A 27,978-nucleotide genomic window follows, 5' to 3' on the forward strand; every position below is an offset into this window, starting at 1 on the left:
GAGAGAGAGAGAGAGAACAGGATACCAGTGCTACTTTGTGCTGTTGACTAGCTGCCAAAAGGCCCCAGATTTCCCTGACAGAATGGCCTGTCTCTAGCGCCAACAGGAACAGCTGGGAAAAACCACTGGAAATGTACAAACTGCTTTCCTCATAAAGGCAAAGACAGTTGGCTACTTTGGACTGGAGGAGAAAATGTGATCATTTGCATAAAAAAATTATGCACACACTTCATTTTCCTCAACTCTGACTGGTAGTTATGAGATCACAAGTTGTCACAAAAGGCTAAATGAAAAATGACCTTCAGATACAGTACAAAGAAGTTGTTAAGTTGTTAGGTTGTCTTTCAGATTTTTCTATCCATTTCGTTACAGTAGGACTGGTGTAAATATTGCTATTACCACATGGTGTGGTATCCTACATCTTTAAAATAGATTTGGAATTGACTGAGCACAGTTACGATTAGCATGTAGGCTACTGCACTGACCCATAAAACAAACACTGAATGACATGAATCATAAATAAGACAGTTAATGGATCAACATTAAGTGATTTTTAAAATCCAGTTTAACGTATTGTTTTGTCTGTAATTTGTTCAGTCTTTTCTTCGGAAATTCCAAAACGCTTAATTGGCTTAATGACCTAAAATCAATAGATAAAAATTCTAAACTTCTTATAAGGATCACTATTCTTACTTCTAAATGTCAGAAACACTGAATGTGAATTAAGAGCATTTCTCAGTTCTTAGTAACAAGATAATGAACACAATTAGTGCTATCATCCAGCCATTGCTGTAAATGGCTTGAAGTGTTAACCTATTGATTATAGTTAATTACAGTAAGTCACGTTAAGCATTTTCATGTTTAAGCGGTTCTGAAAATCACATTCACTATCCTCAAAACAGTACCGGAGTTAGAAATTTGATACATGTAAGTCACACATTTGTAATTTTAAAGCCAAACCTGGTATCATAATTGCCAGTAAAAAGTACATGAATAAATTGTGGTTTTATGAAAAAATCTAATATACCAACATGGTATGGAAAAACCCTTTAGATTCATTCTTGTTCTTAAATATAGACTCTTAATAATTTCCACTGGATACGGAGGCACTTTGTTTTATCATAGTGAAAATCATACTTCACACACATCCGCATTGTCTCTCATACACATTTAACATTAGAGATATGGTCTACTCCAATAAACTGTATGGACTGTGCGAGAGAGAGAGAGAGAGAGAGAGAGAGAGAGAGAGAGGCACGGACACCCAGCGATAGAGAATCCATCCCCAAAATCATCTCTGCACAGTGCAACACACACACTTCCCTACAGTTCATTCTCTCACATCACATCCACATAAAGACAAAAAACAAAACAACCATCATATTTCCTCCTTAGGACAACTGCTTGTATCTCATACAGACGGCATACAGTATCTCCATCAAGCCACGTTTAAATATATGGACAATCAAATGTACAACTATGCACAGAACACATAAGAAGTGTTCCTATGGATTATTCTCCAACAGTCTACACCTCTCTGTGGACAGCTGAACCAACATTGTGATATACAGCAGTCATCGTAGACAGTGAAAAGATCACGTACGTACATATCTTCCGACGAGCTAATGGACTCATTCTGGTGTTCACTGTTTGTGGTGGTGTTATAACAGTGAATCATTTAAATTCATATTTATTTAAAGGCCCAGTGCAGTCAAAATGTGATTTTCTGGTGTTTCATATATATTTCCACACTATGAGGTTGGAAAAATACTTTGAAATTGTAAAAATTATAATAATGCCCTTTCAGCCTGTTTTGATGGGAGGGAGTTTTGGCCTTCCATGGTCAGATCACCAGGTGGTAAATTAGTTAATAGACCAATAAGAAAGAGAGTTCCAAACCTCTCTGCCAATAACAGCTCATTTTCAGTTTTCCCCTCCCAGTCAGACCACTCCCAGACAGTCTTAGCTAAATTTAGCTTTTTATTTATTTTTGGCCATTTTAATTGAAAACAATAACAGTAAAGTACTTAAATGTTATCCAGAAATGATTTGATATTGCGATAAAAATGGCTGCATTAGACCTTTGAACACAGTCTCAGGTGGTGTAACACTTCATGCCTTCCCCGTTGCCTTAGACCCATGGAAAATGTGTGCTGGTTTGGAATATATCCGGCCTCTTATTACTGTAGTTAACCAAACAAACACAAAGACACCACCAACCTCTGGGGCTGAAAGACACAATCCTCATCTGCTGTAGTAGACACAATGTTATTATGCAAATCCCTCAAAACCAGAGAAATTGCTTGTGGTGGCAGATTGAATTTGATTATTCATTGTTCATTTCCAATAAGCAACAAGTAATCGAATCATTTTGAATGATTTGTTGTTCCAATGGTACTAAAGGGTAGGCTAACTGTTGCTGTAAGTATTATCTGACATGAGACGGAGGTCTTGAGGACCATAAATCAACGGTCAGATAGTAGTAGAGAGAGACACTTATTCAACTGGCTTCTGTCAGTCAGTTCATCAAGGCATTGACAAAAACTAAACATGTGAAGAGTTGAAAGCACTTATAAATTCCTGATCCATATTCCTGTTGGAATGGAGGTGTGAACTGAACAACGCTCCCAGTGTTCTAAGAGGCCCTCAGGGGTGGTCTGATCAAAACAAGCAACAGGGAAATCACAGGGCTCTGTCGGGCAGAAAACCACCAAAACAGCACAGATCCTTCTCCTCTAGTGGCACGCTTTGGAGACACTCCACAGGTCTTAGGTGGGACTTCCCTCTCATTCGCTTTGGGGCTTGGATAGTGGGACTTCACTTTTTTCCCCCCACATCCATTGGAAATGTCAACCTTGTACAGAGGGAGCAGAGCGACAGACTGTGTAGTAGAGCAAATGATGACCTCTGACCTCAGAGAGGTGACATGTAGCGGGGTTGCTGGCTGGCAGTGTGGTGGGGGTCCATTGGGGTGTTATCAGATGGCTGGAGACTGGGGGATGGTGGGCGTTGCTGGCTGGTAGAGGTAGTGATGGAGGTGTGACACAGACAGACAGAGTGGCAGACAGTTTAGTTCCAGTTCCCGCAGCACTATAACAAGTGGGCCTCTATCCGTAGCCAGTGCAGTCCTTGACGTATGTAGCGCACAAGTTCTATCATGCTGCTGTGTTGGCTCAAAGGTTCCATCATTGAGTCCAGCTCCTGAAAGAACTCTGTGGAAGAAGGCGAAGAGGAGAGAGTGAGTGTTTAGGTGTGTGTGTGTACAAGACAAAGACTGACAGACAGGTGTAATAGCAAAATGAAGGCCCTGTTTACCATTCCTCTCTTACCTCTCTCCGATACTCTCTTACCCTCTCCGAACATCTTTTCCCCTCTTCGAACCTCTCTTACCCTCTCCGAACCTCTCTTCCCTCCCTCCTAACCTCTCTTTCCTCCCTCCTACCCTCTCTTCCCTCCCTCCTAACCTCTATTTCCTTCCTCCTAACCTCTTTTTCCTCCATCCTAACCTCTCTTCTCCCCTCCTAATCTCTCTTGCCTCCCTCCTAGCCTTTCTTGCCTCACTTCTAACCTCTCTTACATCTCTTCCCTCCACCCTAACGTCTCTTCCCTCTCTTCCCTCCCTCCTAACCTCTCTTTCCTCCCTTCTAACCCCTATTCCCTCCCTCATAACCTCTCTTTCCTCCCTCCTAAACTCTCTTCCCTCCCTCCTAATCTCACTTGCCTCCCTCCTAAACTCACTTGCCTCCCTCCTAACCTGTCTTCCCTAACCACCCTCCCTCCTAACCTCTCTTCCCTCCCTCCTTACCTCACTTCTCCCCTCCTAACCTCTCTTTCCTCCCTCCTAGCCTTTCTTGCCTCACTCCTAAACTCTCTTCCATCTCATCCCTCCCCCATAATCTCTCTTTCTATTTACCCTCTCACCTAACCTCTCTTTCCTACCTTCAAACAACTCTTTCCCCCATCCTAAACTCTCTTTCCTCCCTCCTAACAACTCTTTCCTCCCTCCTAACCTCTCTTCCCCGCTCCGAACCACTCTTGCCTCCCTCCTAACCTCTATTCCCTCCCTCCTAACCTCTCCTCTATCTCTTCCCTCCCTCCTAACCTCACCACCCTCCAAACTAAACTCTCTTCCCTCCCAACTACCTCTCTCCCCTCCCTCCTAACCTTTCTTCCCTCCCTCCTAACCTTTCTTCCCTCCCTCCAAACCTTGCTTGCTCCCCTCCAAACATCTCCTCCATATCTTCCCTCCCTTCTAACATTTCTTCCCTCTATTGCCTCCCTCCTAACCTCTCTTCCCTCCCTCCCACCTAACCTCTCTTCCCGCCCTCCAAAACTCTCATCCCTCACTCCTATCCTCTCTTCTCCACTACTAACCTATTTTCACTCCCTCCTATTCTCTCTTCCTTAACCTCTCTTGCCTCAATCCTATTCTTTCTTGCCTCCCTCCTAACCTCTCTTCCCTATCTTCCCTCCCTACTAACATTTCTTACCCCTCTTCCCTCCCTCCTTGCCTCTCTTCCCTCCCTCATACCTCTCTCCCCTCCCTCCTAACATCTCTTTCGTCCCTCCTAACCTCTCTACACTCTCTTCCCTCCCAACAAACATCTCTTACCTCTCTTCCCTCCCTCCTAACCTATTTTCCCTCCCTCCTAATCTCTCTTACCTCTCATCCCTCCATAATAACTTATCTTCCCTCCCTCCTAACCTCTCTTCCCTCCCTCCTAACCTCTCTTCCCTACCTCCTAACCTCTCTCTCCTCCCTCCTGACCTCTCTTCCCTACCTCCAAACCTATATTGCCTCCCTTCTAACTTCTCTTTCTTCCTTCCTAACCTCTCTCCCCTCCCTCCCTTGCCTCTCTTTCCCTCCCTCCATACCCTCTCTCCCTCTACAAACCTCTCTTGCCTCCCTCCTAACTCTCTTCTCTCTCTTTCCCTCCCTCCTAATCTCTCTGCATCCCTCCTAATCTCTCCCCTCCCTCCTAAACCTCTCTTCCCTCCCTCCAAAACCTCTCTTACCTCCCTCCTAAACCTCTCTTCCCTCCTTGCCTCTCTTCCCTCCCTCCTAACCTCTCTCCCCTACAAACTCTCTTGCCTCCCCCAAACTCTCTCCCTCCCTCGTGACCTCTCTCCCTCCCTCCTGAACTCTCTTCCCTATCTCCAAACCTCTTTTCCCTCCCTCCTAACCTCTCTTCCCTCCCTTCCCTACCTCCAAACCTCTCTTCCCTCCTCCTAACCTCTCTCCCCTCCCTCCTAACCTCTCTTCCATACCAAACCTCTCTCCCTCCCTCCAAACCTCTCTTCCTCCCTCCTAAACTCTCTTCTCTCTCTTCCCTCCCTCCTAACCTCTCTTGCCTCCTCCTAACCTCTCCACCCTCCCTCTAAGCTCTCTTCCCTCTCATCCCTCCCTCCTGACCTCTCTTCCCTCCCTCCTGACCTCTCTTCCCTATTGCCAACCTCTTTTCCCTCCCTCCTAACCTCTTTTCCCTCCTTCCCTACCTTCTAACCTCTCTTTCCTCCCCTGACCTCTCTTCCCTGCTCCAAACCTCTCTTCCCTCCTCCTAAACTCTCTTTCCTCCCTTCTAACCTACTTCCCTCTCTTCCCTCACTCCTAACCTCTCTTCCCTCACTCCTAACCTCTCTTCCCTCCCTCCTTACCTCTCTTCCCTCACCTAACCTCTCTTCCCTCCCCCCTAATCTCACTTCCCTCCCTTCCCTCTCTTCCCCTCCCTCCTAAGCTCTCTTCCCTCCCTCCAACCTCTCTTGCTCCCCCTAACATATCTTCCCTCCCTCCTAAGCTCTCTTCCCGCTCTTCCCTCCCTCCTAATCTCTCATTCTTCCCTCCTAACCTCTCTTCCCTCCTTCCTAACCTCTTTCCCAACCTCCAAACCTCTCTTCCCCCCCCTCTTAACCTATCTTCCCTCCCTCCTAACCTATTTTCCCTCTCTCCTAACCTCTCTTCCCTCCCTCCTAACCTCTCTTCCCTCCCTCATATCCTCTCTTCCCTCCCTCATATCCTCTCTTCCCTCCCTCATATCCTCTCTTCCTCCCTCCTAATAAACAGTGGGTGATTGAGTGCTGGAACGGCTCAATCCTAAAAGTAACAGCTCTCGTGATCAGTATGTGCTGAAAGGCCCACCTAGGCCTTATGGTGACATAACTGGGCGATTCCTGTCTCATTTCCACCAAAGACACCATCCAACAGGCTCTAATTGAGCTCATTATGAGTGTCGACAGAGAGGAGGAGAGGTGTAGAGAGGATCAACTTCTAATGGATACTTCTGAGGCTGTGAGAGTGAGTTCTTGCCTCACACAACCACGTAACCTGCCCCTCTAATCAGCTAGGCTCAGGAAATGACAGAGACAGGACACATCAAACCCTCCATACACAGTCAAGAGGGGTGTCCTCCATATATCTCTGCTGGTCTCTCTCTAGCCTGTACATTCACTCACTAATGACAGTAAATGGGTCAAGGCTTAGGGCTCCTTTATTCTCCATATCGCCACAAAAGAATACAGAACACATCAGTCCATATTGAGGCCATCCTGAGGGTGATGAAAGAATCTGACTGGCCTTGGTTCCTAACCAATAGGAATAATTATTCATATATAATTACTGAATGCAAGGTAGATGAATGGGAATACATGTATTAACACAAATCTATGATATTATAACAAAAGAGTAATGGATGTTGTATGTAACTATTACTGCTACATCAGCTACAGTTACCACCCTACCCGGTATCTACAGCACAATTTATTCTACTAATGTACAAAATCTGCCATTTCTGCCATCTCCTATACAAACATCCTGTTGTAAAACAGAGAGACTGTGTCCAGTCACCAGTCTCCAGTACCTTGGCTCTCTGTGGCCAACTTTTCTGCTGTGTCCCAGTGCTCGTAGCTCCGGAGAATGTTGTTGGTGATGTTGACGTGGCTTGCGGCCATCTGGTGAATGCGCTGGGGGATGGCCACGTTGCCGGAGGCCCCGGAGCCCGCAGGGCCCGTACTGCTGCTGCCCCAACTGACTGGGGAGAGACTCAGAGACAGGGGCGACGGGGTGCCTGTGTTCCTGGGAAGACAAAGACACAATACAGGGGTCAGGGGTTAGAGGTTGGAAGTGAAAGGTCAGATCACCACCACAGAGGTGATAGCGTACTGTATAACCACTGGACACCATGGATTTTGGTATCCTGGGCAAAACAGTTACTTACAGAAACTAAGAAAAAAAGGTAGTGGAGAGACATTGGGGGGGTGGGGGGAGGTGCAACTCAATATTAGGAAGGTGTTCATAATGTTTTGTACACTAAGCGATGAAAGTTAATTATACATACAAAGAGTAAAGTACTTTATATTATTTACATAGAGTAAAGTGAATTATATATACAGGGAGTAAAGTGAATTACAGTGCATTTGGAAAGTATTCAGACCCCTTGACTTTTCCACATTTTGTTACGTTACAGCGTTATTCTAAAATGGATACATATATGCTTTTTCCTCATCAATCTACACTCAATACCCTATAATGACAAAGTAAAAACAGCTTTTTAGAAATGCCTTATTTACATAAGTATTCAGACCCTTTGCTATGAGACTCCAAATTGAGCTCAGGTGCATCCTGTTTGCATTGATCATCCTTGAGATGTTTCAACAACTAGATTGGAGTCCACCTGTGGTAAATTGAATTGATTGAACATGATTTGGAAAGGCACACACCTGTCTATATGAGGTCCCACAGCTGACAGTGCATATCAGAGGAAAAACCTAGACATGGGGTAAAAGGAATTGTCCGTAGAGCTCTGAGACAGGATTGTGTCGAGGCACAGATCTGGGGAAGGGTACCAAAAAATTCCGCAGCTTTGAAGGTCCCAAAGAACACAGTGGCCTACATCATTCTTAAATGTAATAAGTTTGGAACCACCAAGACTCTTTCTAGAGCTGGCCGCCTGGCAAACTGAGCAATCGGGGAGAAAGACCTTTGTCAGGGAGGTGACCAAGAACCCGATGGTCACTCTGACAGAAATTCAGAGTGACCATCGGAGTTCCTTTGTGGAGATGGGAGAAACTTCTTAAAGGACAACAATCTATGCAGCACTCCCACCTATCATGCCTTTATGGTAGAGTGGCCAGACGAGTCTCATAGCAAAGGGTCTGAAAACTTATGTAAATAAGGTATTTCTGTTTACATTTTTTATACATTTGCTAAAACCAGTTTTCGCTTAGTCATTGTGGGGAATTGTTGAGGATAATTTTGTTTTTTAAATCCATTTTAGGCTGTAAAGTAGCAAAATGTGGTAAAAGTCAAGGGGTATGAATACGTTCTGAAGACACTGTATATACAGAGAATAAAGTGAATTATATATACAGATACAAGGAGTAAAGTAAATTATATATACAGGGAGTAAAGTGAATTATATATACAGTTGAAGTCGGAAGTTTACACACACACTTAGGTTGGAGTCATTAAAACTCGTTTTTCAACCACTCCACAAATTTCGTGTTAACAAACTAGTTTTGGGAAGTCGGTTAGGACATAGACTTTGCGCATGAAACAAGTAATTTTTCCAACAATTGTTTACAGACGGATTATTTCACTTATAATGGACTGTATCACAATTCCATTGGGTCAGAAGTTTACATACACTAAGTTGACTGTGCCTTTAACTTCTCTAGGGTAGGGGGCAGCATTCGGAATTTTGGATGAAAAGCATGCCCAAATTAAACTGACAGCTACTCATCCCCAGAAGACAAGATATGCGAATCACTCTGAAGTTTCTAAAACTGTTTGAATCATGTCTGTGATTACAACAGAACTTATTTAGCAGGCGAAACCCCGAGGACAAACCATTCAGATTTTTTTGTTTTGAGGCCACTCTCTTTTCAATGTGTTTTCATTCGGAATCCAGATTTCTAAGGGACCTTCTTGCAGTTCCTACCGCTTCCACTGGATGTCAACAGTCTTTAGAAATTGGTTGAGGTTTTTTCCTTTGTGTAATGAAGAAGTACGGCCATCTTGAACGAGGGTCACTTGAAGTGTCCTGTTTGTTAGAGGAGCGTGACCAGAAAGCTAGCTACAGTTTGTTTTAATCCTGTATTGAACACAGATCATCCCGTCTTCAATTTTATCGATTATTTACGTTACAAAATACCTAAAGTTGTATTACAAAAGTAGTTTGAAATGTTTTGGCAAAGTTTACAATTAACCTTTGAGATATTTTGTAGTCACGTTTCACAAGTTGGAACCGGTGTTTTTCTGTATCAAACGCGCCAAATAAATGGACATTTAGGATATATATCGACGGAATTAATCGAACAAAAGGACCATTTGTGATGTTTATGGGACATATTGGAGTGCCAACAACAGAAGCTCGTCAAAGGTAAGGCATGAATTATATTTGTATTTCTGCGATTTGTGTCGCGTTCCTGCAGGGTTGAAATATGCTTCTCTCTCTTTGTTTACTCTGTTGCTATCATCAGATAATACCATCGTTTGCTTTCGCCGAAAAGCTTATTTGAATTTTGACATGTTGGCTGGATTCACAACCATTGTAGCTTTAATTTGGTATCTTTCATGTGTGATTTAATGAAAGTTAGATTTTTATAGTAATTTATTTGAATTTGGCGCTCTGCATTTTCTCTGGCTTTTGGCCAAGTGAGACAGTAGCGTCCCGCCTAAACTCAGATTTTTGGATATAAATATGAACTTTACCGAACAAAACATTGTGTAACATGAAGTCCTATGAGTGTCATCTGATGAAGATCATCAAAGTTTAGTGATTAATCTTATCTCTATTTCTGCTTTTTGTTACTCCTCTCTTTGGCTGGAAAAATGGCTGTCTTTTTCTGTGACTTGGCTCTGACCTAACATAATCGTTTGGTGTGCTTTCGTCGTAAAATATTTTTGAAATCGGACACTGTGGCTGGATGTACAACAAGTGTATCTTTAAATTGGTGTAAAATACTTGTATGTTTGAGGAATTTAAATTATGGGATTTCTGTTGTTTTGAATTTGGCGCCCTGCAGTTTCACTGGCTGTTGACGCGGTGAGACACTACCGTCCCACATACCCTAGAGAAGTTAAACAGCTTGGAAAATTCATGGCTTTAGAAGCTTCTGATAGGCTAATTGACAACATTTGAGTCAATTGGAAGGGTACCTGTTGATGTATTTCAAGGCCCACCTTCAATCCCAGTGTCTCTTTGCTTGACATCATGGGAAAATCAAAAGAAATCAGCCAAGACCTCAGAAATAAATAGTAGACCTCCACAAGTCTGGTTCATCCTTGGGAGCAATTTCCAAACGCCTGAAGGTACCACGTTCATCTGTACAAACAATTGTACGCAAGTATAAACACCATGGGATCACACAGCCGTCCTACCGCTCAGGAAGGAGACACGTTCTGTCTCCTATAGATAAACGTACTTTGGTGCGAAAAGTGCAAATCAATCCCAGAACAAGAGCAAAGGACATTGTGAAGATGCTGGAGGAAACAGGTACAAAAGTATCTATATTCACAGTAAAACAAGTCCTATATCGACATAAACTGAAAGACCGCTCAGCAAGGAAGAAGCCACTGCTCCAAAACCGGCATTAAAAAAGCCAGACTACGGTTTGCAACTGCACATGGGGACAAAGATCGTACTTTTTGGAGAAATGTCCTCTGGTCTGATGAAACAAAAATAGAACTGTTTGGCCATAATTATGTTCGTTATGTTTGGAGGAAAAAGGGGGAGGCTTGCAAGCCGAAGAACACCATCCCAACCGTGAAGCACGGGGGTGGCAGCATCATGTTGTGGGGGTGCTTTGCTGCAGGAGGGACTGGTGCACTTCACAAAATAGATGGCATGAGGAGGAGGAAAATTAGGTGGAAATATTGAAGCCACATCTCAAGACATCAGTCAGGAAGTTAAAGCTTGGTCGCAAATGGGTCTTCCAAATGGACAATGACCCCAAGCATACTTCCAAAGTTGTGGCAATATGGCTTAAGGACAACAAAGTCAAGGTGTTGGAGTGGCCATCACAAAGCCCTGACCTCAATCCTATAGAACATTTGTGGCCAGAACTGAAAAAGCGTGTGCGAGCAAGGAGGCCTACAAACCTGACTCAGTTACACCTGTCTCTTATACACATCTAGATGTGTATAAGAGACAGCTGTATATACAGAGAATAAAGTGAATTATATATACAGATACAAGGAGTAAAGTAAATTATATATACAGGGAGTAAAGTGAAGCATGGAGGAGGAGGTGTGAGGATGTGGGGGTGCTTTTTCAAACAGTCATGAAGGAGTTCCCACATATTTTGAGGACTTGTTGGCTGCTTTTCCTTCACTCCGCGGTCCAACTCATCCCAAACCATCCATATTGGGTTGAGGTTGGGTGATTGTGGAGACTAGGTCATCTGATGCAGCACTCCATCACTCTCCTTCTTGGTCAAATTGCCCTCACACAGCATGGAGGTGTGTTTTTTGGGTCATTGTCCTTTTGAAAAACAAAGTCCCACTAAGTGCAAACCAGATGGGATGGTGTATCGCTGCAGAATGCTGTGGTAGCCATGCTGGTTAAGTGTACCTTGAATTCTAAATAAATCACAGACTGTCATCAGCAAAGCACCCCCACACCATCACACATCCTCCTCCATGCGTTACGGTGGGAAATACACATGCAGAGATCATACGTTCACCCACACTGCGTCTCACAAAGACATGGCGGTTAGAACCAAAAATCTCCAATTTGGACTCCAGACCAAAGGACAGATTTCCTACGGTCTGATGTCCATTACTCGTGTTTCTTGGCCCAAGCAGACTGTTCTTTGATGTCCTTTAGTATTGGTGTCTTTTAGTATTGGTGTCCTTTACCACTCTCTGTCAGGGTTAACTACTTTCCGTCAGCTGTACCACTGTGCGTCAGGCTGTACCACTGTCCGTCAGGTTTAACCACTGTCCGTCAGGTTTAACCACTGTCCGTCAGGTTTAACCACTGTCCGTCAGGTTTAACCACTGTCCGTCAGGCTTAACCACTGTCCTTCAGGCTTAACCACTCTCCATCAGGCTTAACCACTGTCCCCCAGGCTTAGACACTGTCATTCAGGTTTAACCACTGTCCGTCAGGCTTAACCACTCTCCATCAGGCTTAACCACTGTCCCCCAGGCTTAGACACTGTCATTCAGGCTTTGCCACTGTCCGTCAGGCTTAACCATTGTCCGTCAAGCTTAACCACTGTCCGTCAGGCTTAACCACTCTCCGTCAGGCTTAACCATTCTCCGCCAGGCGTAACCACTGTCCGTCAAGCTTAACCATTCTCCACCAGGCGTAACCACTGTCCGTCAGGCTTAACCACTCTCTGTCAAGCTTAACTACTGTCCGTCAGGCTTAACTACTGTCCGTCAGGCTTAACTACTGTCCATCAGGCTTAACTTCTGTCCGTCAGGCTTAACTACTCTCTGTCAGACTTAATCACTAATACTGATTTGATTTTGTATTATCGGCAAACTAGGGCTTATCTCGGCTTGACAATCATGGCTTGATTTTCTGTCAGCCGGCTTGAGACATCAATCAGAGGACATATTCATCAGTTTTTTAGTGCCAAACACAAACAATCAAGCTCCAGGTCCTGTAATTCAGCACTAAATTGAATGGCACTCCCCCCGTGAAGTTAAATGATGATGCTCTGTCAACAGCTTGCCTCTCTCGGCTCCCTTTCTAATAGTTTGAGGCTTTTGCTGAAATAAACAAACCCTTGATGGTGAAAAAAAACAATAAGGAAAAAAGATTCATGATTGTCAAGGACAGAACAAACAAACTGTGGGAAAGGCCAGAGCAGAGTGTAATCTAATGCTGATTACAGTCCGCAGGTAGCGGAGCTGACACGGGATTAAAAAGGCCAGTTGGTGGCTAATGTGACCATGGTGAACTGGAGGAGGCTGCAGGAGCCCTAGGAGCCAGTAGGATCTGAGGCTAATTGCTTCTGACAGCGCCTCTCACAGCAGAATAGCAGAAGCTGGTCAGTGCTTTGGCTGAGGGCTAGATCCCAGCCCTTGAAAAGACAGGCTCAAGGGAGCTCACAGTCACACACAGAGGATGGCTCACCACCAACTGCCAGACACACTGACGAGCCCCACAGTAGCCCCATGGTATCCCCACAGTAGCTCCTCATTAGCTCCACTGTAGCTTCATGGTAGCTCCACGGTAACTTCACGGTAGCCCCACGGTAGCTTCACTGTAGCCCCATGGTAGCCCCACGGTAGCTTCACTGTAGCCCCACGGTAGCTTCACTGTAGCCCCATGGTAGCCCCATGGTAGCTTCACTGTAGCCCCACGGTAGCTTCACTGTAGCCCCACGGTAGCTTATGTAGCCCCACGGTAGCCCCACGGTAGCTTCACTGTAGCCCCACGGTAGCCCCACAGTAGCTTCACTGTAGCCCCACGGTAGCCCCATGGTAGCTTCCCTGTAGCCCCACGGTAGCTTCACTGTAGCCCCACGGTAGCTTCACGGTAGATCCACGGTAGCCCCACGGTAGCTCCATGGTAGCCCCATGGTAGCTCCACAGTAGCCCCACGGTAGCCCCACTGTAGGCTGCGAACCCAAACCCAAACACACAGGGTGGATCAGTTAGGTTCAGTTGCCATGGAAAATGCAGAAGAACAGTGAAGCGGTGAGCTCATCCCACCAGTGTGATGTGCTGAAAGCTGGAAGTCACATTGACAGAGGCTCTGTCTGTCATGACCTTTGTCTGAACAAAGCAGTCAGCATCTGAGAGGGTTAGCTTGTTGCTTGGCCAGGAGTAGGCACATACATTGTTCTGTTCAGGGAGATATCTGGTATAAAGAATGCATTGTAATGCAACATTAGATGACTGAGGTGAAATGTTACTCACTTTCCATTGGCTCCCCATGGCGAAGGTACTTGGGAACTTTTAGCCGAGTTCTGGAATGGAAGAGGTTTGTGAGAACAGGACATTTGGCAGCACCACTATACAAACACATTGCACAGCTTAGAAAAGCTATCACAGCAATACAAACAGCGTCTCTAGAATAATATGCAACATAATTAATTAAAACAGGTATGTAGATAATTGATACACATAGTTTGCACACTAACCGCGAAAAAATGTATGTTTTTTAATGACCACCATGCAAAGCTAATGAGTACACGCAACTCAACACAAATATAAATTCAATTTATACATTTCAATTAGCTGTACGTGTTCTACAGCTATCACTCTTTTTATTCATAGAAGTTAGAATTAGAGTTAGAATTTGGAGTTAGAATTATAGTTAGAATTTGGAGTTAGAATTAGAGTTAGAATTAGAATCAGAATTTGGAGTTAGAATTAGTTCGAATTTGGAGTTAGAATTAAAGTTAGAATTTGGAGTAAGAATTAGAGTTAGAAGTTAGAATTAGAGTTAGTTACCTTGAAATACTCCATCAGGGAACGGGAATACTTTACTGCATGGTCCTTCTTTAGTTTGAACATTCTCAAGTACAGGAGGGATAAACAGCGATTGCTATGGAGATAAGAGCATAATAACATTCCATTAAATACAGGACCTACACTAATACAGTATATCTGGTATTGGCAACATAACAGTCTGTGTATCAATTACAGACATTAAGCATCAAATAAATAACTAAGGAAAATGTGTTTTCTAACACATGACATATCCATGATGCATGAATATTTCATATTGGTGTTATGAAATCTACCTCTCTAATTGCTTAGAAAATAAAAGCTAGAAAACAGAGGCAATAGTCAGACACCAGATGCTTTGGACATATGCACCACCCCATGACATGACACCAGCACTCTGGCATTAATAAGTCATTACCACACTACACTTCCTAGTTTTTCCCGATCTAAACCACATCAGCATGTTCTTACACGCACACACGCACGCACGCACGCACGCACGCACGCACGCACGCACACACACACACACACACACACTTTGCCCTCTAAAACAAATTATACACGGATGGATCGTGTCAACCAGTGTCAAATATTTGAATATAATCTCTAATGATGTCTGAACGGTTTACTACCACAGGAATTATGACCTGGGAGTCTCACTCCTACTCTCATCACTGTCTACACTGCTATGACTGAGAGCCTAACCATAACATTCTAACCATAACATTCTAATTCTAACCATTCCATTCTAACCATAACATTCCATTCTAACCATAACATTCTAATTCTAACCATTCCATCTAAAACCATAACGATTCCATCTAACCATAACATTCTAATTCTAACCATGACATTCTAACCCTGACATTCTACTCAGATTATACAATCTATGACAGGCAGCATATCCCTGTAGCTGTGTGGTTAGTATACTGTAGATGTTCATAGGCTGTTGCTAGCCGCCAGGAAATCTTTCATTATCCCTAATAGCTTAATGAAATACAAGAATAATGATCCCTTTAAGCTGATTAAGTGCTTTAGCAGTGTTTTAAAGCTCCCTTCAAGATACATCCGATTGTCGGGAGGGATGGCTGAGTGGAGATTTAAATCGTGTTTGAGCGAAGCGGCGGTTTAGCATCTAACGGGTTTGGAAGCCAGCTGGATTTTCTTAAATCAACCCAAACACCCTCACAGGCTAGAGATCCTTGTCCGTCATCACACCCATCAGAGGAATGATGGATTTCCTTCAACCACACAGAGGTTCACATCAGAAACTATATCAAGGGAAAACTCACACAATACAGCTAATTTCTTCTCGGCTACTGTTGCTGACGTGACTTGTAAAGTTCTTTAACCTCATGGCATATCTTCAAAAGCAGAAAAGACAAAAACATAAATCAATAATTAATAATTTCAGTTCAAATAAAAAAAGAGAGGAGACTCAATGTCCATAAAGCCAGGGGACCATCCATAAAGCCAGGGGAGCATCCATAAAGCCAGGGGAGCATTCATAAAGCCAGGGGAGCATTCATAAAGCCAGGGGAGCATCCATAAAGCCAGGGGAGCATCCATAAAGCCAGGGGAGCATTCATAAAGCCAGGGGAGCATCCATAAAGCCAGGGGAGCATCCTTAAAGCCAGGGGAGCATTCATAGAACTGCCGACCTTGTGTCATTTTCTGTGTCTAATCGTTTTTGAGGAAAATATTTCAATCACCGGTGCATGAATCCATGGGTCATATGAGGAGTTACAAGGTCCATCTATTTTCATTTTCACTGCCATTAATAAAATGAGGTCCGCTAATTGCCTTGACTTGTGGGGTAGACTGGAGCAGGGCTGGATTTAATGATGCTCATTTTCACAGAGGGCAGGTAGGGATTGCTGGCCTGAGTGGGGGTGGGAGGCAGGGAGGGAGGGACACATTGGTGGGGACACAAACCTGATGAGTTCAACTGTCTCAGAGTACATAGTGTATGGAGACTTGGCCTCCAGCGGGTCCCGTTCCATGGCGTTGCCACATTCTATGAAAGACAGCGCCCCATCAGCGTAGTTAACAGCTTTGCCATACTTCTCCATCTGTGAAGAACATCGAATATGATCCGCATTAGAGTCACAACACTACAAGGCCACAAAATATTCTCCTCACATGAATTATTTTCCAAAGCCTCAGAGTTCTTGTGAAAACAGATATTAAGCTGATTTAATCAGAAGGAAAAATAACAATGCTACATTAATGTTCGGGAAACGGAACATTCTTTTGATCTTCTTCAATTTTCTCAAATACATTACTAAAAATACAAACTCACAAAGACCCAAAACACAAAACCAAAGAGCCTATGACAAATAAGAAGCTCATGAGCACACAAGTGTAAAATATAATATATTTACACACCACTCTCCACTGAAAGCACCTCTCAAGCAGGTTCTATCCATTTCAAGTAAGCCACTTTTACCACATACGACCGGGCTGGTGGAAGATTCATTACAGCTCAACGATTACAGTCATGTAACAAGGGCAATCAATTCCTTTCATTTTGTATTCATGGATGACTTTACCTCGCAGATCAGATTTATGGCCAAGTGGATGTAACTTCCAATAAAGGACAATGTCTGTGGAGATAATTGCTGGAATCCAATTATTAGGGCACTATGAGTGTGTTGGTAAATCACGTCCGCCGCCTGGGCTCAAGGCCCTCTTTGAGGACATTGAAGAGGTGTGAAAGAGACAGATCCCACATCATCACTTAAAAAAGACTAAGATCTCCACAAGGGCTCTCCTCTGTACACCTAGCAGTATTCTTCAGCTAGGACCAGTGTCTGTATGTCTGTCTGTCTGTCTCTTATTAAGACCAGTGTCTGTCTGTCTGATATTAAGACCAGTGTCTGTCTGGTATTAAGACCAGTGTCTGTCTGTCTCTTGTTTATTAAGACCAGTGTCTGTCTGTCTCTTATTAAGACCAGTGTCTGTCTCTTATTAAGACCAGTGTCTGTCTGTTATTAAGACCAGTGTCTGTCTCTTATTAAGACCAGTGTNTTATTAAGACCAGTGTCTGTCTCTTATTAAGACCAGTGTCTGTCTCTTATTAAGACCAGTGTCTGTCTGTTTGTTATTAAGACCAGTGTCTGTCTGTCTGTTATTAAATGCTATGCAGCTGTAACTGATGTGAAATGGCTAGCTAGTTAGCAGTGGTGCGCGCTAATAGTGTTTCAATCGGTGACGTCACTCGCTCTGAGACCTTGAAGTAGTTGTTCCCCTAAAAGCCGCAGCTTTTATGGAGCGATGGGTAACGATGCTTCGTGGGTGTCAGTTGTCGATGTGTGCTGAGGTTCCCTGGTTCGAGCCCAGGTATGGGCGAGGAGAGGGACGGAAGCTATACTGTTACACAGCAGGAATATTTATTCTCTCATTGGCTGAGTCAGACATGCTGCTTGCTAATTGCACATTGGCATGTGTTTGTAAATGGTATTATCACATTGGTCTGTAGCTATATATATTTGTGATGTCATGTAACTGACTAAAACAGAGTATGTTTATTGCCTGGCTCAGACAATGTCAAATGTAAGGAGTTTAGTATGTGTAATATATTCTCTACCAAAGTAAATGCTGTATTAAATGTTTTTAATACATTTTGTGGTGGCTAATAAAACAGCAGCTTACCAGTGCATCTGCTTTGTGCTTCAGTTTCTTGGCTTCCTGCATGTAGTAGTCTGCAGTGTGAACTCTGTGGAGAACACATACATTGAGAATATGTCAGTCATGTCAGTTATGTTGGAAATATAAATCTGTTTGCAGTTGTGTGACTGCCTGGATTGCTTAAGGATAATGTTGTCCTCCAAACGCTGAATATGTTTCATTTTGAATGATCAATACAGAGGAACTCGACTTTGTAATCACATCCCACACATACGTCAACTTCCCTGGGTTCTGTTCTGTTCCATTTTAATCATGTTTGAGACTTAAATTAGTACATACATCATGTCATTCAATCTGTCAGTGCATCATGTCATTCAATCTGTTAGTACATCATGTCATTCAATCTGTCAGTGCATCATGTCAATCAATCTGTCAGTACATCATGTCAATCTGTCAGTACATCATGTCATTCAATCTGTTAGTACATCATGTCATTCAATCTGTCAGTGCATCATGTCATTCAATCTGTCAGTGCATCATGTCATTCAATCTGTCAGTGCATCATGTCAATCAATCTGTCAGTGCATCATGTCATCAATTCTGTCAGTGCATCATGTCATTCAATCTGTCTGTACATCATGTCATTCAATCTGTCAAGTGCATCATGTCAAGTGCAATCTGTTCAGTGCATCATGTCATTCAATCTGTCAGTACATCATGTCATTCAATCTGTCAGTGCATTCATGTCATTCAGATCTGTTCAGTTAACATCATGTCGATCATTTCAAATCTGTTTAGTACATCATGTCATATCAATCTGTCAGTGCAATCATGTCAATCAATCTGTCAGTACATCATGTTCATTCTAATCTGTTAGTACATCATGTCATTCAAATTTGTCAGTACATCAGAGACAAAAAACACAATATGTGTTTTTGAAGTGTTTGGAGAAGTTAGTTAGTCATACATACTTGTTATTGAACGTTAGCTTCGGTCTTCTTGGCTCCATGTGTCCATGGACAGAGATGAGGGTTGGACCAAGGTCAGAATCAGATTGACCGTTACCATGGAAACTGCCAGATGGTTTGCTGTGGTATCTTTCCTCCTGTGAGATGGAGGGGTCAATTAAAATGCTAATTAGCATCCAGCAGTAAGTCTAATAACACTGTAAGATTCATCTTGGTGATTTGGACTGCCGTTACGTTGTGGCTATGGTGTTATTTTTCTGTCCTGGCTTTAAACATATTCAGCCATTTCCCTCTCTTCAAGGCTGTTTATAACTCCTTTCAAAGGGTAATTAGATTAGATTTGCAAAAACACAGGAAATAGTGGTAGAAGCCTGGAGCAGAGAAATTATCTGCAGCAACAGCACCGTCTTCCAACTTCTCTGCACAATGAATTGTAGAAGACACGTTCTCTTAGCAAACGGAGTGGACGCAAAAGTTTCACACTTTAAAATAATAGTTTAAACCATCCATTTAAAAAATGTTGCTCGGTAATTGATGATGATAGCAGTACAAAAGTAATAAATACCATTTTACTGTATAATAACACCGAAGAACAACAGCTTGCCCCTACTTACACTGCTTGTCTTGGAATGTGAGAAGAATTTGCTCTCTCCTTTGCTGCGGTGCTTGTGTGAGGAAGAGGAGGATGGAGGAGGAGGAGGAGAAGGGGGGCAGAGAGCAGCTGAGGGTGGGTAGTAATAAGGCGCCACTAGCGCTGCCCTCCTGGCTGAAGGAGGAACACTCGCTGGTCCTGCGCTGGCGGACGGGGGCTCATCGGAGAGCGGCGACAGCAGGGGAGGCAGCAGCTCTCTCTTCCTGGGCTGTTTCCTCAGAGAGCTGGGATTAGACAAATACGAGAACATTTATGAACGCCAATGTATTGCTTATGAAGTGTTATGACATCCTTATGTAGGTACCTTTCAAAGTGATACCAAAACAGACATAAAGAAGAAAAATACTTGGCCTGCCCCCCCCCCCCCCCCCAATACTGTGAGTTCACAGCTTTTGAAATGCAAACCAGTCTCAACTGCTATGTCATCAAAGTGGTGGATGGATTTAAAAAATGAGAAATGTCTTGACTGTCTGAGGTATTTGTAAAATTGAGAAGTACCGGCATTATGTGCAGGCCTGAAAGAAAGCAGCTGGCCTTAGAACATTCTGTTTGTTAGAATGAATGATTATTTCTGCTTTTATTATAAGACTAATTCAATGCAGCACTATACCGGTAAGGCATAAAGTACAGATTCTTCTCAGTATCTGTTGGGTTTCATGAAAGAGCATATCCAACTGAAAATCTCTTGGAAAAAAAGATCAACCAATGGAACCAAGATTTAAAAAGAACTGACGTTGGCATAAGATGGAGTGAAAGTTTGAGCATAACTAACAGAATTGTACGCTTAATCCAGTATAAACTAATATATATAGAATGTATTACACAAAATTCACAAATGTAACAGTATAATGGTAGAGTCATAATAATAATGATTCAATAATCCAAGCTTTCTAGGAATGCTATAAAGTTCAGAAGTTGTGGGCGGAGCTAGAAAGTTACAATATAAACATACTTTTAATCCACCTGTGTGCATATTTCAAGACATGACATATGGGGGGTGTAGTGAGATACCAATGGGCTGTAAAATTATTTTCTCATCACTCATCAAAAACGTATACTAAAAATTAGGAAGTCAATCAATCCGCCATCCTTAATACAATGAAAAAAATGTAATGATTTGTTATTGAAATAGCATGGGCGACTGAGAAAAACAAATTGGTTCAATTTAAGGCCATGTGGCAAACAGTAATGCAGGCACTAGGGATGGGGTTGTGACAGGCGGGTCTGGACGGATGAGACGTAGTCATTGTTTGTATGTGTCTGTAAGTTGTCGGTACGTATGTATACGTTGGTTTTGTTCTTTGGATTGTAAAAAAAGAACGAAAAGGAGTATATCAATGATATTTAATATCATTTAAACATATCCTTTTGGCTTGGTTTAAAACCATAAAAAACGTTTCATTTTTCCACATAATTCTTTCAGTGCCTGACCCTCTAAGGAGGCAGCCTAGAAATAGGACTAGAAATAGGACTAGAAATAGGACTAGAAATAGCCCTGTAGTGCACTGAGGGGTCAGAATATTGATTGATCAGGCAGTGGAAGGGCAGTTTGTTGAGACAGAAAGCACTTAGATTCACAGTCCTTCTAATATCCACTCATGCTGCAGAAACCTGGCCCCTCAGAGGGGAACCCAGCGGACTGCAGTCTGGATCCACGTGAGTGGGTTCTCGGTATAGCTGTGTGTGTGTGTGCTTCTATTAACAATAACATTTTATCAATTTTTCCATGTTAACAGATAAGAGACAGGTAAGGAAGTTGCCGTTAAATAGTTTCCTCAAAGTCATTATTGAGTTTAAAAACCAGCAAGAATGTAAAGTAGCAGCGAGAAGCCTCACCTCCCTCCTACAGCTACAATATTTTTCACATTGTTTGCAACAACAGATTATTTTCGCCCCCGTTCCCTAAACTCATGGGGATTTTATATATGAGGGAGAAAAATGCTTAGCTGGCGCAAGAGCGCCTAAAGCAGTAACGGGGGAAACGCAGTCAGAAAACCTCATTAGGATTATGTTGCTCAGGTTATTTGTCAACAGCAGCATATTTTGTCTTGTTTCACAGGCCTGAAAATGAGCAGAACCCTGGTCGGTTTAACGGAATTAATAAAAAGCATCTTTACACTCCAATCTGATTAAAAGGCTTTGAGGTTGTCTAAATTCAACTGATTTAAAGGCTTTGAGGTTGTCTAAATTCAACTGATTTAAAGGCTTTGAGGTTGTCTAAATTCAACTGATTAAAGGCTTTGAGGTTGTCTAAATTCAACTGATTTAAAGGCTTTGAGGTTGTCTATTCAACTGATTTAAGGCTTTGAGGTTGTCTTAAATTCAAACTGATTAAAAGGCTTTGAGGTTGTCTAAATTCAACTGATTTATAAGGCTTTCAGTTCTCAGAACTAAAGGGTTCAGTATGTTCTGCACTAGATACCGTGCAGCTCTATATCACAGTGCTGGAAATCAAATCTTAATATATGCAGTGGATTAGTGGTAAAGCTCAGCTAGCGAACACTCCATCCTCCGGATCACTACACTCGACCCCCGACCCTTGTCACCAGCGTCCCTTTGATGAGCAGTAGGTCTCCGCCAGCGCTAATTAAATATCTAAAATTAGCTTTTGGCGCCTTGTCGGTGTCATGTTACCTTAAAGCTGTAGGCACACAGGACACAGGAACACAGCAAAGAGCTAGCAGCAGCTAAGGGTATACCATAACTAGAAACATCACTGCTCCTGTACTCCAGCATCCTCTCTGAGGAGGATCTACACTGTTGGACGTAGCATTTCACAACAATACAGTACTACCACCCATCAGAGAAAAACAACAGCCTGTAAGTACACTGTGGACATCCATAATGAATGTGTAACATCCCTGTAACCATTTACAGTACATAACAGGATGTTCTACACATTCCTTTTCTCATCCAGTAACCATAAGTGATGAGTTAAGTAAGTACTTGCACTGTGAGCGGTTCGGGCGACACTTACTCTTTTGTGCTAATGTTCTTGTGGTTGTGAATGGGTGAGATGCACGGGGGAAGAAGCATGGAGTCTTTCTCCAACCGTAACTTCTTGCTCCGCGACAGCGTTACATGGTCCGACTGAAGAACCACACACAAAACGGCACAGTCAGCATTGAACATACTATCAGCACTTTCTCACTGCTCCTCCATGGACACACTCCCAACCACTATCCTACAAACAATACAGTTAGTACCTAGAGAGAAAAGAGTGAGAAAGGTTCTGCACTTGCCTTGTGTTTCCTCTTGCCTTGCTAGGTTTTTTTTTCAACAGGGGTAGACTGTTGACTGGCGGGGGACTGGTGTCTGTGCTTGGTGCTGGTTTCCAGTGTTCCTGGGGCTCAACCTTCACAGGAGGGGGCTCAGGGGGGTCCTGTCCTGGGATTCTAGACAGGAAGCTCAGCTCGATCTTCCACCCACAGTGACTTGATGTCCTCAAAGTCCCTGAGAGGGGACAGCAGTTCGTTCTGGACGATGGGGACAGGGGATAAGAGGGGGTCTTCCAGTAAGCCCCCAACCACAGCAGGGTCTGGGATAGAGATGGAAGTGCTGCAGGTGCTGGTAAAGGCTACTGACACTCAGGATATTGCTGTTGCAGTCCTTGCTGCTTTGAGAGTCTGCAGGCTGCTGGGACCTGGGCAGGGAGGGTTAGGGACTTGATCAAGTCCTCTGGTTCAGAGTGGCACTCAGACGACGAAGACTCCGTCTCGATGAACTCCTTGGACTTGGGAGGATCCTGCTGGGCCCCTGTGCTTCTTCTTGTCCAGGACTGGGGCTGGGGGAGGATGAGCTGGAGTAGAAGTAGTGGTAGTGGTGGTGCGAGGTTCCTTCCTAGGGGCAGTTTTCCACTGGTGCCTTGGTCCTGGATTGGGCGGCTCCAGAAGAGCGGGAGGCTCCTTCTCCTTAGGGGTAGTGCTGATGGAGGGGTTGATGGGCTTGGACAGGAGCTGTGTTCTTCCAGGCTGGATGAGCGCTCCACTTTCTTTGGCTGCTTCTTTCCAATGCTGCGTCTGGCTGGGGCGGCTCCACCCCGCCGCTGCTGGGGACTTTGAACTCTTGCCCTCTGAGACCTTTGGTCAGTCTTGGGCTTGGCCTTTCTCTCGGATGGGGCTGAGGAGGCCCGTTCCTTGGCGTCGGTCTGGGCCAGCAGGACGGTGGGCCCAGGCTTGCTCTTTCCTGGGGCCAGGTCCTGGCTTCCAGGTGCTGCTGGCTGTGGTCAGGCTGGGAGCTGCAGAGCCCATGGCTCTCTCTCTCTGGCTGGGTACTGATAAGTGCTTTGTTGTGTGGGGTCACTTTGTTCAGCCACTTATCCAGCTGCCATTTGTTTTGTTGATGGAGGTTCAGGCTGTGTGAGAACAAAATAAGTAGCAAGGACAAAGAATATACAGTTAGATAGATCCACGTTTGGTTTGATAGTAGACTACATAGCTTCATAAAACACTGTGTTGACTCATGAAAGTAAAATGTGATAATTCAATTGTCTCTTCAGAGTTATATGCTATCAAACCAATGAGTAACACATACTTTCCCTTTCACTCTTCCTCTCTGAAAGGCTCAGCCTTTAAATCCCATCTAAACATGGCTTCCGGAAAACTCCTGTTGTTTTAGTAAAACATCAGTGGAGTGCACTTAGAGAGGGAATGAGAACATCCTTAAAGACAGACAGGCCTTTTCTGGCCACCTGGCTGTTCCCATTGGCTTTCCCTGGTAGACAGGAAGTCATATGGCCTGTAGAGGGCGCCCAGATGCACTGTGGTAAATATTTACCCGGGTCTAACACTCAGTGCTCCTCTGTGGAATACTACTCTGCCTGGCACTTGAGCTGCTAAGCTGCCATGCAAGTGTCGAAGTCCTTCACTACCATCAACTGCAACAACCGGGAAAGAGGGAAAGTTGCTACTAAGTCGGGTAGTTTAATCCTATCAAAATAATAGTGATATTAGAGTAGATGGGGGGTTTCATCCCTGGATCAAAATGTTGTACTAGTGGTATTTAGTGTAATATAGTGTGTTTTTCTGTAGCCTAAAATAATAGGATAAATGTTTTTCCCTTAATATAACATGATTGAGTATTGGTTGATACAGTAAAAAAATATATGACTGTCCCGGTTGGTTGGTACAATACAGTAAGGAGCGATTGTGTTATACCTCTGGGGTGGCGGTCCGGGAGGCCCGTTACACTCGCTGTCACTGGAGCTGCTCTCACTGTCTGAATCCGACTCGGAGCTGCTCTCTGATTCACTGGAGCTGGCCGAGGCGCCGCTAGAGTGGCCCGGGTCACTGGTCCGAGACGTGGCCACAGGGATTGCTGGGTAGGAGAGATTGAGAGAAAGAACGAGAGAGAAGAAATAGAGAGAGAGATAGAGAAAAGAGAGAGAACATATAGAGAAGGACAGAGAGAAAAAAACGTATATATTTTTGTATAGATAAAACATTTACTGTGTGATAGACAAAGCTTTACTGTAGCCTCATATTCAACAGCACTACCTAGCCCTCTGTGACCCCGGACTGATATCATTCCACTGGCGTGTGTGACTAATGCACTGATGCGCTGTGACGCAGATTTCTTTTGTGTCATCATTTTGCTAAGAGCAGCCTTGTGCTCTGCCTCATGTTCGGCGCCAGCCACACGCCGCGGCCTTGTGCTTCTCTGCTCAGCACGCTCAGCAGCGACACAGAGTTGGACGAGATGAGTCCGCCTGTCACTGACATGACTCCCAAATCCACACAGCCTGAAGACAGCCGAAGACAGCCCCATCAATCACACGCATCTCTCTCTCTCTCTCTCTCTCTCTCTCTCTTCTCTCTCTCTCTCTCTCTCTCTCTCTCTCTCTCTCTCTCTCTCTCTCTCTCTCTCTCTCTCTCTCTCTCTCTCTCTCTCTCCTCTCTCACCTCTCCTCTCTCTCTCTCACACTCTCACTTCTCTTATTAAGAGAATAATGCATCTGACATCTGATTATCAATTTCATCAAATACAACATATACAGTGACAAGAAAAAGTATGTGAACCCTTTGGAATTTGAAACGTTGTCATGTTTTTATTCAACACACCATGTAAACATTAACAGTGCAGGGTGAAAAAAGTATATGAACCCTTGGATTTATTAACTGGTTGACCCTCATTTGGCAGCAATAACCTCAACCAAACGTTTTCTGTAGTTGCGTATCAGACCTGCACAACGGTCAGGAGGAATTTTGGACCATTCCTCTTTACAAAACTGTTTCAGTTCAGCAATATTCTTGGGATGTCTGGTGTGAACTGCTCTCTTGAGGTCATGCCACAGCATCTCAATCGAGTTGAGGTCAGGACTCTGACTGGGCCACTCCAGAAGTATTTTCTTCTGTTGAAGCCATTCTGTTGTTGATTTACTTCTGTGTTTTGGGTCGTTGTCCTGTTGCATCACCCAACTTCTGTTGAGCTTCAATTGACGGACAGATAGCCTAACATTCTCCTGCATGTCTTGATAAACATGGGAATTCATTTTTCCGTCAATGATAGCAAGCTGTCCAGCCCTGAGGCAGCAAAGTAGCCCCAAACCATGATGCTCCCTCCACCATACTTTAAAGTTGGGATGAGGTTTAGATGTTGGTGTGCTGTGGCTTTTTTTCTCCACACATAGTGTTGTGTTCCTTCCAAACAACTCAACTTTAGTTTCATTTGTCCACAGTGTATTTTGGAACATATCTTGGAACATCCAGGTGCTCTTTTGCGAACTTCAGACTTTTGTTTTTTTTGGATAGCAGTGGCTTCATCCGTGGTGTCCTCCCATGAACACCATTCTTGTTTACTATTTTACATATCGTAGACTTGTCAGCGGAGATGTTACCATGTTCCAGAGATTTCTGTAAGTCTTTAGCTGACACTCTAGGATTCTTCTTAACCTCATTGAGCATTCTGCACTGTGCTCTTGCAGTCATCTTTGCAGGACGGCCACTCCTAGGGAGAGTAGCAACAGTGCTGAACTTTCTCCATTTATAGACAATTTGTCTTACTGTGGACTGATGAACATCAAAGCTTTTAGAGATACTTTTGTAACCCTTTCCAGCTTTATGCAAGTCAACAATTCTTAATCTTAGGTCTTCTGAGATCTCTTTTGTTCGAGGCATGGTTCACATCAAGCAATGCTTCTTGTGAATAGCAAACTAAGATTTTGTCAGTGTTTTTTATATTGCAGGGCAGCTCTAACCAACATCTCCAACCTTGTCTCATTGATTGGACTCAAGGTTAGCTGAGTCCTGACTCCAATTAGCTTTAGGACAAGTCATTAGCCTTGGGGTTCACATACGTTTTCCAACCTACACGGTGAATGTTTAAATTATGTATTCAATACAGACAAGAAAAATACAATAATTGGTGTGTTGTTTGTTTCAGGACACTGTGTTTGTCTATTGTTGTGACTTAGAGGAAGATCAGATCAAATTTTTTGACAAATTTATGTCGAAATCCAAGTAATTCCAAAGGGTTCGCATACTTTTTCTTGCAACTGTAACTGCAGAACAAAGGAAATTGACATCATGCTTTAATAAGCAATTTATTCTCCCTATTGAAAGTGTCAACACTAGACTAGCTGAAGAATATGTTGCAGGGGAGTATGGTACTGTGGGCCTGCTGGAGAAGGTAACAGCTCTAGCGGTTGATGATAAATGCCTTCAGGAGGCCGTTTGCTTTCTCACCACCTACGTACTTCATATTCCACACTCTTTCAACTCTCTGTCATGCTACTGGTTCATCTGTTGGATCCGCTTTATAACACAATAAAACCCACACTACTGAACACAGGAGGATGGTGGCACGTTAATTGTGGAGGATGGGCTCGTGCTAATGGCAGAAGCGGAATTGGTGGAATGGTATAAAAACCAACGATGATGATGCCATTCTATTGGCTCTCTTCCAGCCATTATTGTGAGCCGTCCTCGCCTCAGCAGCCTCCACTGCTACTGAAGCCATCTAAAGACGCTCCATCCACTATAGTCTAAAGACCGGTTATAGAGGACCTGAGACACACTGGACAGGACAGTGGAAATTAAACATGATGTGTAATGATGGGGGTCTTTTTGTCAACACCCCATTGATGATTGTGTTTTTCTGTAACAGGGTGAGGGGGCATATGGCAGCTTGGAGATCAAATCTGGGACATAGCTGTGGCACTAGGCTCTGGGACATAGCCGTGGCACTATGCTCTTGGACATAGCCGTGGCACTAGGCTCTGGGACATAGCCGTGGCACTATGCTCTTGGACATAGCCGTGGCACTAGGCTCTGGGACATAGCCGTGGCACTAGGCTCTGGGACATAGCCGTGGCACTAGGCTCT

General features: G+C 43.8%; 1 pseudogene; it reads right to left on the reverse strand.

Moving 5' to 3' along the window:
• Window positions 1-25,377, reverse strand: LOC112074622 (AF4/FMR2 family member 2-like; annotated as a pseudogene).
• Window positions 25,378-27,978: the final 2,601 nt, after the last annotated feature.

Source organism: Salvelinus sp. IW2-2015, unplaced genomic scaffold (assembly GCF_002910315.2).
Source record: "Salvelinus sp. IW2-2015 unplaced genomic scaffold, ASM291031v2 Un_scaffold2722, whole genome shotgun sequence".
In the NCBI taxonomy this organism is placed as follows: Eukaryota; Metazoa; Chordata; class Actinopteri; order Salmoniformes; family Salmonidae; genus Salvelinus; species Salvelinus sp. IW2-2015.